Genomic DNA, 14427 nt, shown 5'->3' with positions numbered 1-14427 from the left:
AGATGCAAAGCATCTATCAAATTTTAGATAACTTGCATCCTCTCTATCCCAAGATAGAATAGTACTCCACAATTGCACTAGCATCTCCTCTTTATCCTTTATCTTAATCAGGTCCATTTCTTTTGCAAAGTAATCTACACCTTTAAACAGGAACATGTGCATTAACATGGAATACCATCCAAATGGCCTATCCACCTTACCATTCTTGATTCCCACTAGCCCTTTATGAATTGCATCAGCAAGTTATGAGGCATAATCAAATGTTACAGCTAGGGAGGGGTTTAGAATTTGTGCAATCATTAACATATAATGGGTTGGCATATTCTTTTCAGCATCCTCCCCAAAGATCTGGTATAACATCCAATACATACCCTTAGCTCTCAGAGTAAATAAGTTGAGAGAGAATGGTTCCATTATGTTGGGGCCTACAACTGTTAACCCCCCTATCTTTACAAAGAATTCTTTCAATGGGCCACTTCTAAGATGATCCCTTTGAGGGTTGTACACCTGGGCTAGTGACTCAAAGTCAATAGGCTCTAACAAATTGGAGGACTCACTAGGTTTAAACACTTTCCTAAATTCATCTTCATTTATCTCAATAAAGACTGATCCCTTTATGTTCCTGATGCATCTTGCCACACGGTCATAATTCTGTGCAATCAAGGCTAACAGATCTACATCCATAAAAACACCTGGGACCACAAGCTTTCCTACATCTTGTTCCCATATGCCATTCAAAGGAGCTGGGGAATTCCTCTGCCCAAAACCGACTTTGAATAGTCCTAAGCTTGACAATCCTATTTTAGGGTCCCTCAACCAATTACCCTTATCATAGAGGCCATCTCCAATTTTTAGATGAGGGTTCTTGGGTACTATCTCTTTGGCCTTAGCCCTAGTGTTGGTGGACATGGTTAATTGTTCTAAAAAATCATCACAGATATTTCAGTCCTGGTAATTCACCTTCCATGTTAACTCTCTTCTGGGTGCCATTCTAGTCAAACAATTATACCACTAGAAGCTAACACAAACCTTCAATGAAGTAATTTGCACAACAGTTTTTTAGAACAAACCAAGAGTTATCAAGAAAAGCACAGAAAACCTGATTATTCCTAAAGGAAATTGCCCTGCAACAATTTGCTCTGCAACAAACTTCGATGAAACAATACTTAGCAATCAAGTTGATGTGGACTGAACATGACAAGTTGGCATTTAAGTTTTTTGGAAATTAACTTCGCATGCTTCGGCTTTCTTTTCAGAATTGAATTCGCCAAATTGAATTCAAAACAGGCTCCAACGGGTCATAATTTCTCTAAGTCTTTCCTCTGTTTCGCTCTTTCGCTATTTCGCAGAACATAAAACCTATGCTCTTTTTTATCGCGAAACAATGCTAGTCGTTGGATCACGAGGACTTACATCGCCTTTATCTCTGTTTAATCTCTTTGCTTTAGTGTCGGGCCCTACCTCCTTTTCGCCACTTCACATACTTTAAAAGTCGTTCACTTTTCCTTCGCGAGGCCGTGCCAAGCGTTAGATCAAACTCAAATCACCCAGCCTTTAACTCCAACCAAGGCGGTCAATTTTACTTACTAACCACGCCTCATTTTGACAGCTAACAGTTTTTCACCATTTCGCTGAGGTTAAGCTGCGGGCATCTTCGGGCCACGAAACAACGAGAAGTGTTCGATCAATCTTGAGATGAATTCCTTTTAAGTGGGCCCTTTATCCCATAATTAGTTACCCCACTTGTTCTCCGGTTGAAAAATGCCACATGGCAATCAGTCATTAGCCCTGGAAACTACTTTGGGTTCCACCTTTGATCTGCCACGTGCTATCTTTATTATTCCCAAATAACCGTTGGTTACACCTAGGCGAGCCCCTCAACCACTTTTAAATACCACGTGTCACCCGACACATCACTATCGAGCTCCACAAAAAGCGGCAGCTGTTATGCCACATCACGCCTCTGTGTGATCTCCACCTGTCTTTCGCGACTTCGCAGACATTATTCTTCATTTGGCTTGCAGCCACGAATTCATGCGATTCGTTATATCAAAACAACTTGCTCATTTTTTACTCCTTTCCCCGGCAACTGCGCTCGGGCCCACTGCAGACCACCAACTAAGCGCCTCGTCACTGCTCTATCACTACCAGCTGGACCTTCCATGTTCACTGCCATCTTTAGCGGGACCCACCACCTTTTCGCTACTTTGCTGAAGGTAGAACTCGTGCATCTCCCGATCGCGAATCAACACGAGCCATTGATTGGATCATTCTTTAACCCAAAGAAGATCGCTTGCACCAAAACCTTTCGCCATTTCGCGAAGGTTAAAACACGTTCAACTTGATCTCTCGAAACCATGTCATTCGTCCGATTAGATGAAACTTGATCGGTGTTTAGCTTTAGTCCAAACCTATATGCCGGGTCCACCTTTGCCTTTCGCTACTTCGCGGAAGCTAACATTCAAGCATTTTTTGGTCACGAATCAACACGGGCTGTCAGATCAACAAAAAGTTGCATGATGCTTAAAAGGCTTGACGGACATTAGAAAAGGCATATTAAACACAAACAAAAATTAAATATTTAAAGGGAACCGCCTAGGTAAATGACAAGGGGGGAACACTTTTATGATAAAGGGACCCATCACCTAAGTGAATAAAGTAATGCCAAATTAGAAACCAAAAGGGTTTTTCTCAAATATTGAAGCGACTTAAAACCTAAACCCTAAACCCCTTAGGATCTAAAACAATTTTGAAAGAACATGGGCGATAGCAGACTCAAAATTTTCAAAAACTTAGCCATTCATAGACTGAAAACATTCATTTTCAAAATAGGGACAACAACTGCTCTTACTGGGGATGGTTGATCGCAAGATCAACATAAGAAACTCATAAACTCTGGAGAAACATACCAAAGACAAGCCCAAAAACAACAACCAAAGCAAACCAAAATATATACAAAGAAGGACCTACTGTGCATGGACCTCAAGAAAAGTAATGCTTCAGGAATTGTCCATGCACTGGAAATTCCTGTACTTCATCATTTATATTCTTCAGAAAGTATGAGTCTTTTCCATTCACATCACAGACCACAGAGGGGCCAATCCATAATGACTCAAACTTCTTATGCTTTCCCTTGTCCTGTCCTTTTGCATTCCATTGAAGAACAACATCACCGATTTGAAACTTCCTCAATGATGTCCTTTTGTCAAATAGATACTTAGACTACAATTGGATCTTCAAATTTCTCTTATGGGCTAAAGTTCTGATTTCTTCCACTTCCACCATCTGAATCATTCGGTCCTCCATAGGCTTAGACAACTCCATGTCTTTAGCTTGTAGGAACTTATACACTGGAAGAAGATTGTTTACTGGCACTCTAGCTTGTGTACCATAAACAAATTCAAAGGGTGACATTCCAATGGCCCTCTTGACAGTAATTCTATCAGCCCACAAAGCTAACTTCAACTTTTGATCCCATGACCTCTTGTTCTCTTCTAAGATTTTCTTAACAATGTTCAGGAGGCTTTTATTACTAGATTCAGCTTGTCCATTCCCTTGAGGATGATAAGGTGAAGAGTAGGACATAATTATTCCATGGCTAGTGCAAAATGTAACAAAATCTTCAGATCTAAAACTCATGGCATTATCCATCACTAACTTTGTAGGGACTCCAAATCTAGTTATAACATTATCCACAAGGAAATCGATGACAACTTTACTTATAGCTCTCCTAGTCGGTATGGCTTCAATCCATTTAGTAAAATAGTCAGTTGCTACTATAATCCACCTGTGGCCTCTTCCTGATCTTTCAACAATTTCTCCAATAAAATCAATGCCCCACTGGACAAAAGGGGCTTCCACTGTGACCGGATTTAAAGGTAAAGCTCCTTCATATTTTAGCTTAGATGAAAACCTTTGGCATGGGTCACATTTCCTAACATGTTCATGAGCATCTTTAAATAAGGTAGGCCAATAATACCCAGCCCTGACTATCTTTCCAGCGATTGTCTTAGCAAAGTAATGACCTCCACATACTCCATCATGCATTTGAATCAACACTTCCTTGGCCTAGAATTCATCCAAACACATTAACAATGCTCCATCTCTATTTCTCCAAAAAAGGTCGCCTTGAATGAGAACATATTTTTTTGACTTAAGCTTTGATGTCCTTTTCTGATTGTGGATCATCTCTTCTGAAAATGTAGCATCTCTCAAGAAATGTACTACTTCTGAATACCAGGGTTGTTGTTCAATACTGGTGACTACAATGTTTTCAGCCTCAACATTGTTTATTTCAACACCAAGAAGATTGGATTCAACCATAAGCTTGGCCAGGCCTAAGCCTTTCACCAACTTGGTGATCTTTATTTCCAAGTCAAATTCTTGGATTATGTTAATCCATCTACACCTTTTGCCTGTGACTTCAGATTGGGATAAAATGTCCTTGACTGCAGCATGTGGCACATAAGCAACTACTTGTGCATTTACAAGATATGGCCCGAAAGCTTTGACAGCTTTAACCAAAGCATATGCCTGTTTTTCCATGATCTCATATTTTAATTCTGCTGCTTGTAAAGACTTGCTATAGAAAGCTATGGGATGTTCATGTCCCTCATTGTCCTTTTACAACAACACTGCAGCTAGTGTATGATATGAAGCAAAAGAGAACAAAGAAAAGGGCTTACTATAATCCGAGGATTTCAACACAGGTGCTTCCTGAATAGCTCTTTTAATCTCAGCAAAAGCTTTTGAAGCTTCTTGATCCTAGCAAAATTTTGTATCCTTCTTGAGTAGTCTAACAATGGGCTTTACCACCTCTGCAAAGTTAGCAATGAATCTTCTAACAAAATTAACTTTTCCTAGAAAAGATTGAATACTTTTAACACTTTTTGGTTCAGGCACATTGTTTATTGCTTCAATTCTTTCAGGGTCTATCCTTACCCCTTCCTTGGAGACAATATGCCCTAGCAACTTCCCTTCAGTAACAACAAAATGACATTTCTTGGGGTTTAATGACACACCAAATTCCAAATCCTTATTGAACACCTTTTCCAAATATCCACAATGGTCATCAACCCTTTTAGAGAAACATGTTAAATCATCTTGGTACACAACCATGATGATGTTGATAAATTCTTTGAAGCATACATCCATTGCTCTTTGAAATGTAGCTCTAACATTTTTTAATCCAAATGGCATCCTTACATAAACATACGTTCCCCATGGGGTGGTGAAAGCGGTCTTGAATTGCTCAGATTCCTTCACTAGCACTTGGTTGTACCCTGAGAAACTATCCATCATTGACAAAAGATCACAACCAGTTACTCTTTGCAGCATGGCTTCCATACTGGGAGAAGAATAATTATCCTTCAAGGAAGCAACATTTAGATTTCTAAAATCGACACACAATCTTATGTCCCCATTCTTCTTTCTAACCGGGACCAAATTTGAGACCCATGAAGAATGTCTTATAGGTTTGATAACCCCCCCTTCTCTTAGCTTAGTCAATTCTCGTTGCATCTTGGTTTCTAGTAGGGGATTAATAGGTCTTTGCTTTTGTATGAAAGGTTTAGCATCTGGAAGTAAAGGAACTTCATGTTGAAAAAGGTCTTGTCTATACGCCTTTAGGTCTTCATATGACCAAGCAAGCACATGCTTATATCTCTTCAATAAATTAATAAGATTAGTTCTGACATGAGGAGGCAAATTTTTTCCAATGTATACCAACTCAGGGGATAATTATGTCCCCAAGTTTACTTCCTCCAATTCTTCTAATTTGGTAGTAGATTGCTGGTGCAGGTGACTATCATTATAGCTGAACATGCCTTCAAGCTCTACCAACCCTTTTGGTATCTCATTTGTTTCCAACTGAACCAAATCATTGCCAAATATTGTCTCTTTGTTGTCAACCACCTCTACTAATGCATTGCAATCAATCTTCTGTCTGTCGTAATCATCAATGCATTATATGAACCTAAGAATATCTTCATCATCAGCAAAAACTTGCCAATTATACACATTATCAGGGATGGCAGGCCTAGATTTTATTTCCACAATGGATATGCTGATTAATGTTGCATCATCCTTTTTCAATGCAGCATTGGCTAAAAATTCTGCCATGATATTCTTGGATATCTCTATCCAATTAATAGAAAAAGCACTAAAATGCTCAATGATATCCCAAACTACATGCTTATACCTTTTTAATCTATCATTTTTTGATGCATATTTGGATCTTACCTGAGAGACAACTAGTTCTGAATCTCCTAGAACTTTCAACAGTTGTATCCCATGTCTCTTTGCAACTTCAAGCACCAATAACAGAGCTTCATATTCTGCAGTGTTATTTGTGCACTGAAAGGCTAATAGAAAGGAATATTTAAAAGTTATACCTGATGGGGATACAAAAAGAACTCCTGCTCCAAACCCTTCTTTGGAGCAAGCTCCATCAAAATACATTTGCCATAGACCATGTTGTTGTGATTCTAATTCAATCACAATGGAGTCAATATTCTTTAACTGAGGTAAAATGGGTTGCACTCTAAAGTTGTCAAGATCTACATCAATCATACAATTGAGCATGCTAGGATCTACATTTTCAATCACTCTAGGAGCACGTGGTTCTCTGTATAGTTTGAGTTGATTCCCATTGATTGGGATGGTAGCATAAGATAGATCCAATTGGACATTTCCACCTGCTGCTGCTGCCCACTTCCTGGATAATAACATGCCATAATGAGGCTTAGTGTCAGTGACAATGACATCCATCTTATAGGTCACTTCAGGGAATGCTGCTATCTTTACTTCAACATCTCTCATCGTACCTATCACAGGCACTTCCCTGTTATCCATAGCATAGCATTTTCCATATACTGTAGTCACTGATAATCCTAATTCTTTCATGACACCATAAGGCATTACATTTCAGTTGCACCTGAATCTATCATACAATTTTTTATCAACCAGTTGTTTACTAACAAAGTGACATAAAAAGGATCTACATGTGAAGGCTCTTGAGTAATAGTTGTTCAAACATAAACCTCTAGGGTTTGGAACTCTGGATCCTTTCCATTTTTAGCTGCACTGATGGGTAGTACTATGTTACTGTCAGATATATTAGAAAACAAAGACAAGGCAACTTCTCTGTGTTCCTTTATTTTCAATAACTCTATTAGTGGGACAGTAACTTTCATTCGTGGAAGAGCCTGAGCCATGTCAAATGTGGAATTGCTGCTTAAATCAGCGTTAGCTTTAACTCTTTCTGCCTTAGGCTGACTCGCCTTCTTTGTTGTGGCAGCTCCTAGTGTATCATTTGTATTGCTATCATCTATACTCTTGGGTACATCTTTAATTTGATCTTTCTTTTCTTGACCCATCTAAGGGGTAGTAGCACTACTTGTTGCCTTTTTCTGAAGAACCTCTTTTATAAACATAGAACCAGGTTCACCCTGGTCACTATCCCTTTTGGTGCTCCTTAGGTTATAATTGTGCTTTGCCTTAGCTATAGCAGCCTTGGTGAGATTTTTCACTTCTTCTTCACTAGGCCTTCTAAGATGAACTTCTTCATCTTCAATGGTTACCACATTCAGAGTAGGATGCCAATCAAGTGTTAGTTGTCCTTGAAAAGTCCTTTTACTGTCCAACACATCACTAAATTCACTTTGTACAGATTCCTCATCACTTTCTACAACGGTTTCAAACATATTGATATTAGGCTTAGCCTCTTGCCTTAGGGACTCTTCAAGGGCTTGAGCTACTGCACACTGATGAGGAGAATGTGGCCCGTCACAAGCAATACACCAGGGAGTGTTCTCTATATTGTGAAAATTTTTTCCTTTTAAGGGATCAGGGGTGTCTTGGCTCTGAGCATTCTTAGGCTTCTCATTCTGAGGTTTACCATCCTTCCAGTTGGTATTATAAGGCATATCATGCAATCTAGGAGGTCTATCTTGCCAATTATAGTGAGGTGTATCATTTTTATTTACCTTGGTAGTTAGATCCTTCATAGCAGTGACTAACTTTTCTATCTTATCTTCCTCCTTAGCAACTTTGTTTGGTTGTTGTTTTGTTTCCTGCTATAGCCTACCATCAGTTCTTCTCCCTAATTTTCCGGATGCTTTCCTATTGCTCTCCACATTGATAGCAATTCTGAATGCATCTCTTAGGCTATGTGGATTCTTATCCCTTAAAATGTAAGCCATTTTGGAATCAAATGCATTGTAATAAGTGTTCAGGCACATGTTATCATCTAGTCTCGTCACCTGATACAACCTATGCTTGGCTTTCTGAAATCTAGCATTGAAATCGGTGACCATCTCATTATCAGATTTTCTAATATTATTGAATTCATTTAACACGAAACTCACATTTATTTTGTTACCGTATTGCTCTTGAAAACAATTCTTGAAATCTTCCCAAGACCCAATGCTATTAATAGGGAGACCTCTAAACCAATCTCTCGCATCATCTATTAGGGACTGGACAAATAACTTCATTATGACATCTTCATCAGCTATCTCATAATCATTTATCAAGTCACTAAAGGATTTTAAATGCTCCTCTGCACTAATTGCATTATTTCCAGCAAATTTAGGGAGTCTATCTCTTAACTCAGTAGGAACATGGTTGGGATATCCGGGGATTCCATCAAAAAATAACTACCTGTACTTCTCTAAATTGATGGGTCTCCTTTGGAAATGGTTAGCAGCATTGTTATTACCCATGTTCATTCTCACAGTAGTGATTTGAGTCTGAGAGATTTGATTATTTTGGTTAATTACAAGGGCTTGACTGACTATTGTTGCATTGACAGGCAAAGTGGGATGAATTTTAATAGGGGGGAGAGAAACTTGCTGAGGAACAGGCTTATTGAGATCCTCTAATGGGAAAATGATAGGGGAGCTTTGAGATAACCAATTTTTTTTTTAACTTCCTGGTTAGTTGCTTCTAACTCAGCCTTTTCTAACTCCATTTGTAGATCTTCTTTCTCCTTCCTCATTATTTCCATCTCCCTCTCATGTGCTGATAGTCTATGGGAGATCTCCACCGTAGTCTTTGATCTTGACCCCCCTTCCATGCACTTTTGTTTTCCTTTATCAACCTCGTTTTTAACAAGCTGTGGGTCACTAAAAACCTCCTTATTTGGTTGGTCGCTGACTTATATGCTGGTTCGGCTTTGGGAACTAGAATTTCCCTAATCACAAGACCTCCATCATCACTTTTTTCCTTTTCTTGGGCAAACAACTCAAGATCAACAATCTGCCTGAGAAGCCCATCTCTTTCCATCAGTTTTGCTTTGACTTCTCTCTCCCTATTTGCTTCCTTTTGGGCTCTTAAGGAAATTAAGTGATGGACCTTTCTATTTAGGTCTTCTATTTCTTGGGACACTTCATCTTCATCAAGGAAGATCTCCTCAGAGTCAGATACATTAACTTGGTCTATATCAATCAAGCTGATGTTTCCATCAACTGTTCTAAGCACAGAGTGTCTGACTACATTGGAACTACTTCTATCTTTCCCGGAAAAGCTAACATGAGATAACTCTTGATTTAAAACTTGAACATCATCTATATTTCCAAATAATCCAGAATGAAATCCTAAAACATCATGTTCAAATTCTCGGGAAGAAGAATTAGACTTTGCATATACAGGTCTATCAGATACCTTACCAGTATTGTTACTTTTCTGCACCCACGTAGCATTTGATGGCTCATGTTGTACTGATCTTTTTTGACCTCTTCGTGACTGTTCAGGTAATCCCTCCTGCAATGTCTCACGAGGATGTTTCTTCATGAAGGACCTAGTGTTCTTTCCTCCTTGCATTATGCTTGTTTCTTTTTAAGAATTCTCTTACTTTAAGGACTGGTTGAACTAACAGAGTCGCCACCCACAGATCTATGGGAAATATGAAAACAAGCTCTGAACGAAATATTGCAAATCCTCAGACCAGCATCACATATAAAAAATCGTGCAATTCTTTTTTTAAAAAATGAATATATCAAGACAACACTGATAATTGAAGCAGCAATCAGCATCTAGATTCATAGTATGACTCTCCCTAGTAGAGTCACCACTTTTGTTGTTCTCAAAATCTGATTCCCCTTGAAACCCTTATAATAAAATGATAAACTCTGTCTGCAAAAGAGAGATCAAAGAGAAAGAAACTTCAGAGCAACATATGACAAGGTTTTACAACCTTCTACACTTCGAACTTATCCAAAGTTCAGGCGGGTATACCTCATGTGAATTGACTTCACACTTTTAAAAGACAGATCCACAGTAAACCAGTCTGAAAACCAATGAATCCTATTGCCTCAAAACTCACTGAAACAAAGAAAGAAAGCTTATAATCATGTTCAGTATTGACCTACAAGATATGTAAAAGATAACCACAATTGATACCAGTGCCTTATCCAGGCCACAGAGTCATCTAAAGTTTAAACAATACTCCCACAATAAAAATATCTCCACACATCCCATCACCTCGACTTCTATAGAACTCCACAAATGCCTGACATACATACGAGTTTATCCTTATAAAACTAGACCGCATTCATCAAATTAAAAATCTCCCACAAAGGATTCACTGATAGAAATGCTTCATGCGTATTTAATTTCCCTCCTGGAGAGAAAAGCTAAGAAACACTTCTATTAAGATTGCCTTACAATCCAATCCTCAAATGAATAACCCTAGATTACTCATATTTGAAAAACAATAAATATTTGCAAGTAGACCAGAAGACAACACAAAATTTAGGCTCAAAAATTGATAGTTTGTATATTTGCTATTAATTTTGAGAAAATATTACAAAACTCAGAGTATTCTCCATAAGTCTAGAAAATCCCAGATATATTTCTGCAGAGTTTTCTTACAAATTCTTACGATCATTTTTTAGAAGGTCCTGGTATCCATTTATAATAATCATGGATGCATACAAGCTTCAGACCTTTCAAAAGAAAATTTGTTACAAACAACAGCCTTTTCCAAGAAGCGGTTATAGGTCTTTTCAGCATCTGCGGCTTCTTCTGCTTGTTGTTCTGTTGCACCCTCTTGTAACTACTCCCGAGCATCTTCTTTATGTCCCATATACTTATCTTTCTACTCCTGATACACATCATCACTAGGCCAAGTAAAACTAGCAACCTTCTCTTTCATATCTTCTAGCCGCTTCCAAGTGACTCGTACATGCCCAATCTTTGTTTCTATGAAACCATAATGAGATTTCACTTTTTCAATTTCCTCAATTGTTTGGACAAATAAGGATGTGTCATCAGTACTAATAATTTGATTGATCCTCAGGGACAAATTGTGGTCCATCTCCTTTAACCAAGTCTTCTCTTCCTTTAGCTGAATAGGACCAATGAAACCTCCTGGAAATATTTCAAATTTATGATCTGACTATTCTTTTATATAAAGTTGGGCTTTTCTTTTTATACCTGTTCCTTCCACTGAAAGAATATTCATCTCTTTTATAAACTCACATGTGGACCTAAGATTGTCATTCTCTTCTGCATCTGCATGGGAGGAACACATGAGCTCTAACTCTTTACCTCTAGGTACCCACTTATTCAGGATTGGTTCCAAAGTGGATTCTTCTTCTTTGAATTTAATCAAAATCTCAAGAATCCTCTTCATATTTGTGTATACATTGGAGGTTTTGACTGAGTTAGCAAACTTCAAAATGGCGGCTTTCACCTTCTCCTCATATTTGTTTGCATACAAGGTCTGAGCTTGTTTCAACTTTTCCAACTCATGTTGGACATTTTCAGGTAATTGGGAACTGGAAGGCATGGGAGAAGGGGGGTATTCAATGATGGGACTAGTAGGACTTGCTGGAGAGGAGGCTATCATGAGTGTAGAAGACTCACCTGGATGATGTTGACCTGCCAATTGACTCTGGAGTCTAGCAATTATGTTGTCTCTATTGGCTATTCCTTCTTTAGGATCATTGTAAGCTAAAACAGTCTCCAACTTCAATTGGAGATTAGCCTTTTATTGTGCCTCTCTCTCTGCTACTACCACATTAAACTTTGTTGTCTCTAGTACTGTGCTAGCAGCTTCCACTACCCCTGTGTCTTGGATCTTTTGACTATCATGCCTCCTAAGAGGCTAGAATCTGAGATATCCCTTTTCTTTCTATTTTCATCCTTCTTCAATGACCACATGACAAGAGCAACATTATCCTTGCTGAATGTCACTCCTTCCATAGGCTTTGTTTCTTTCCTCACTGCATCAAGCACTAAGGCATCAGTTGTATCCCATTCAGGGAGAATCAACACACCAGCCTTTGTTACCATCTCTCTTCCTTTCTGAGGAGTGATTGTTTTGAATTCTTCCATCATTTCTTCTTCTACCTGAGTTGTATTTTTGAGAGGTTGTTCACTTTTCCTCTGTTCACATCCGACTCTGAATTGCTCAATGTTTTGCTTCCATACAAACTGCATAAAGGTTTCTGATGTGACAAAATTGCTTTTAGCTAGGAATTCTTCACTAGCTTGCTTAACAGTAAGGTCCATTTCTTGGCCCTTTAACTCACCATCAGTCAAATCCATTTCAGCAGTAGGTGGCTCTTCGGGTATCCCCTCTTGGGTCTCCTCGTAGGTATAGGCAATCTCACCGAGACTCCCTAGCTGCAATAATTATTCAGCCACAGCTTGTTCATCTCCAATGTGGATAGGAGACTAAGATGAAGAATATTAAGGCTCATCAGTTTCAATTTCCTTCCACACTTTTTGCCTTTTAGGGGAATCCTGAATGTCAATGACATCTTCAATTTTCCTCTTCCCTTTTGAGGCGGAAGGCTCACTTGTCACTGGCATCATCACAATGTACTTTGACCTTTTGTGCATTACATAGTCACCAGGTGGGATATCTCTAGCAAAGGCAGGCTTGGCCAATACCATCTTAGCCTTATCAGGATCATTTTACATTATGGCCTCCCTCTTTTCTTTTAAAGTCTGCATGAGGTCTTCAAAATAAAGAATCAGGAACTTTATTTTCTCCTCAAATGGGTTGAAGCTAGATAGAGGATCATAGCTATTGTCAAATTGATGTATAAAATCAAGGGCTTTCTTATATGCAACCCACTTCTCCTTCCTCAATTCCTGCTCATCTAGGTTGAACTCATTTCTAATAAAATCTTCTGGGAACTGAAATTGATGTGCCCTACCTCTGCACACTGCTCTTTTTCTGAACATGCCATTGAAAAAATCCTCGGGATCTGCACATCTTGACACTGCAGTAGACAGCCTATATGGCTTGAAGAATTCTTCAAAAAATTTCCATCCACCCTTAATGATCACAAAATGGTGAGCCATGGTAATAGTTGGGAAAATAGTCCCTTTACCTCTATTGGTTAGCTCTGCTTCTTCCCCCAATTTGTCTCAGGACTTCTGAAATCCCTATCTTCAATGGGACTTGATAAGGTAGTAAATAGGGGGTGCCTCTAAATCCAAACACTCTAAAACAATAGACATAGGGTACAAATATATGTCTCCCCAATTGTGAACAATCTTGATATCCTCTACAAACTCCTTTGGTCTGATAAACGCCAAAAGAGCCTTAGGAATTCTAGGGTTTTCTCTGAATAGAAGAATCCTAATTTTAGATGCAAAGCATCTATCAAATTTTAGATAACTTGCATCCTCTCTATCCCAAGATAGAATAGTACTCCACAATTGCACTGGTATCTCCTCTTTATCCTTTATCTTAATCAGGTCCATTTCTTTTGCAAAGTAATCTGCACCTTTGAACAGGAACGTGTGCATTAACATGGAATACCATCCAAATGGCCTATCCACCTTACCATTCTTGATTCCCACTAGCCCTTTATGAATTGCATCAACAAGGTATGGGGCATGATCAAATGTTACATCTAGGGAGGGGTTTAGAATTTGTGCAATCATTAACATATAATGGGTTGGCATATTCTTTTCAGCATCCTCCCCAAAGATCTAGCATAACATCCAATACATACCCTTAGCTCTCAGAGTAAATAAGTTGAGAGAGAATGGTTCCATTGTGCTGGGGCCTACAACTGTTAACCCCCCTATCTTTACAAAGAATTCTTTCAATGGGCCACTTCTAAGATGATCCCTTTGAGCGTTGTACACCTGGGCTAGTGACTCAAAGTCAATAGGCTCTAACAAATTGGAGGACTCACTGAGTTTAAACACTCTCCTGAATTCATCTTCATTTATCTCAATCAAGATTGATCCCTTTATGTTCCTGATGCATCTTGCCACAGGGTCATAATTCTGTGCAATCAGGGCTAACAGATCTACATCCATAAAAACACCTAGGACCACAAGCTTTCCTACATCTTGTTCCCATATGCCATTCAAAGGAGCTGGGGAATTCCTCTGCCCAAAACCGACTTTGAATAGTCCTAAGCCTGACAATCCTATTTCAGGGTCGCTCAACCAATT

Source organism: Cryptomeria japonica, chromosome 8 (genome assembly GCF_030272615.1).
Source record: "Cryptomeria japonica chromosome 8, Sugi_1.0, whole genome shotgun sequence".
Taxonomy (NCBI): Eukaryota; Viridiplantae; Streptophyta; class Pinopsida; order Cupressales; family Cupressaceae; genus Cryptomeria; species Cryptomeria japonica.
Note: the sequence above shows the minus strand (reverse complement) of the source record.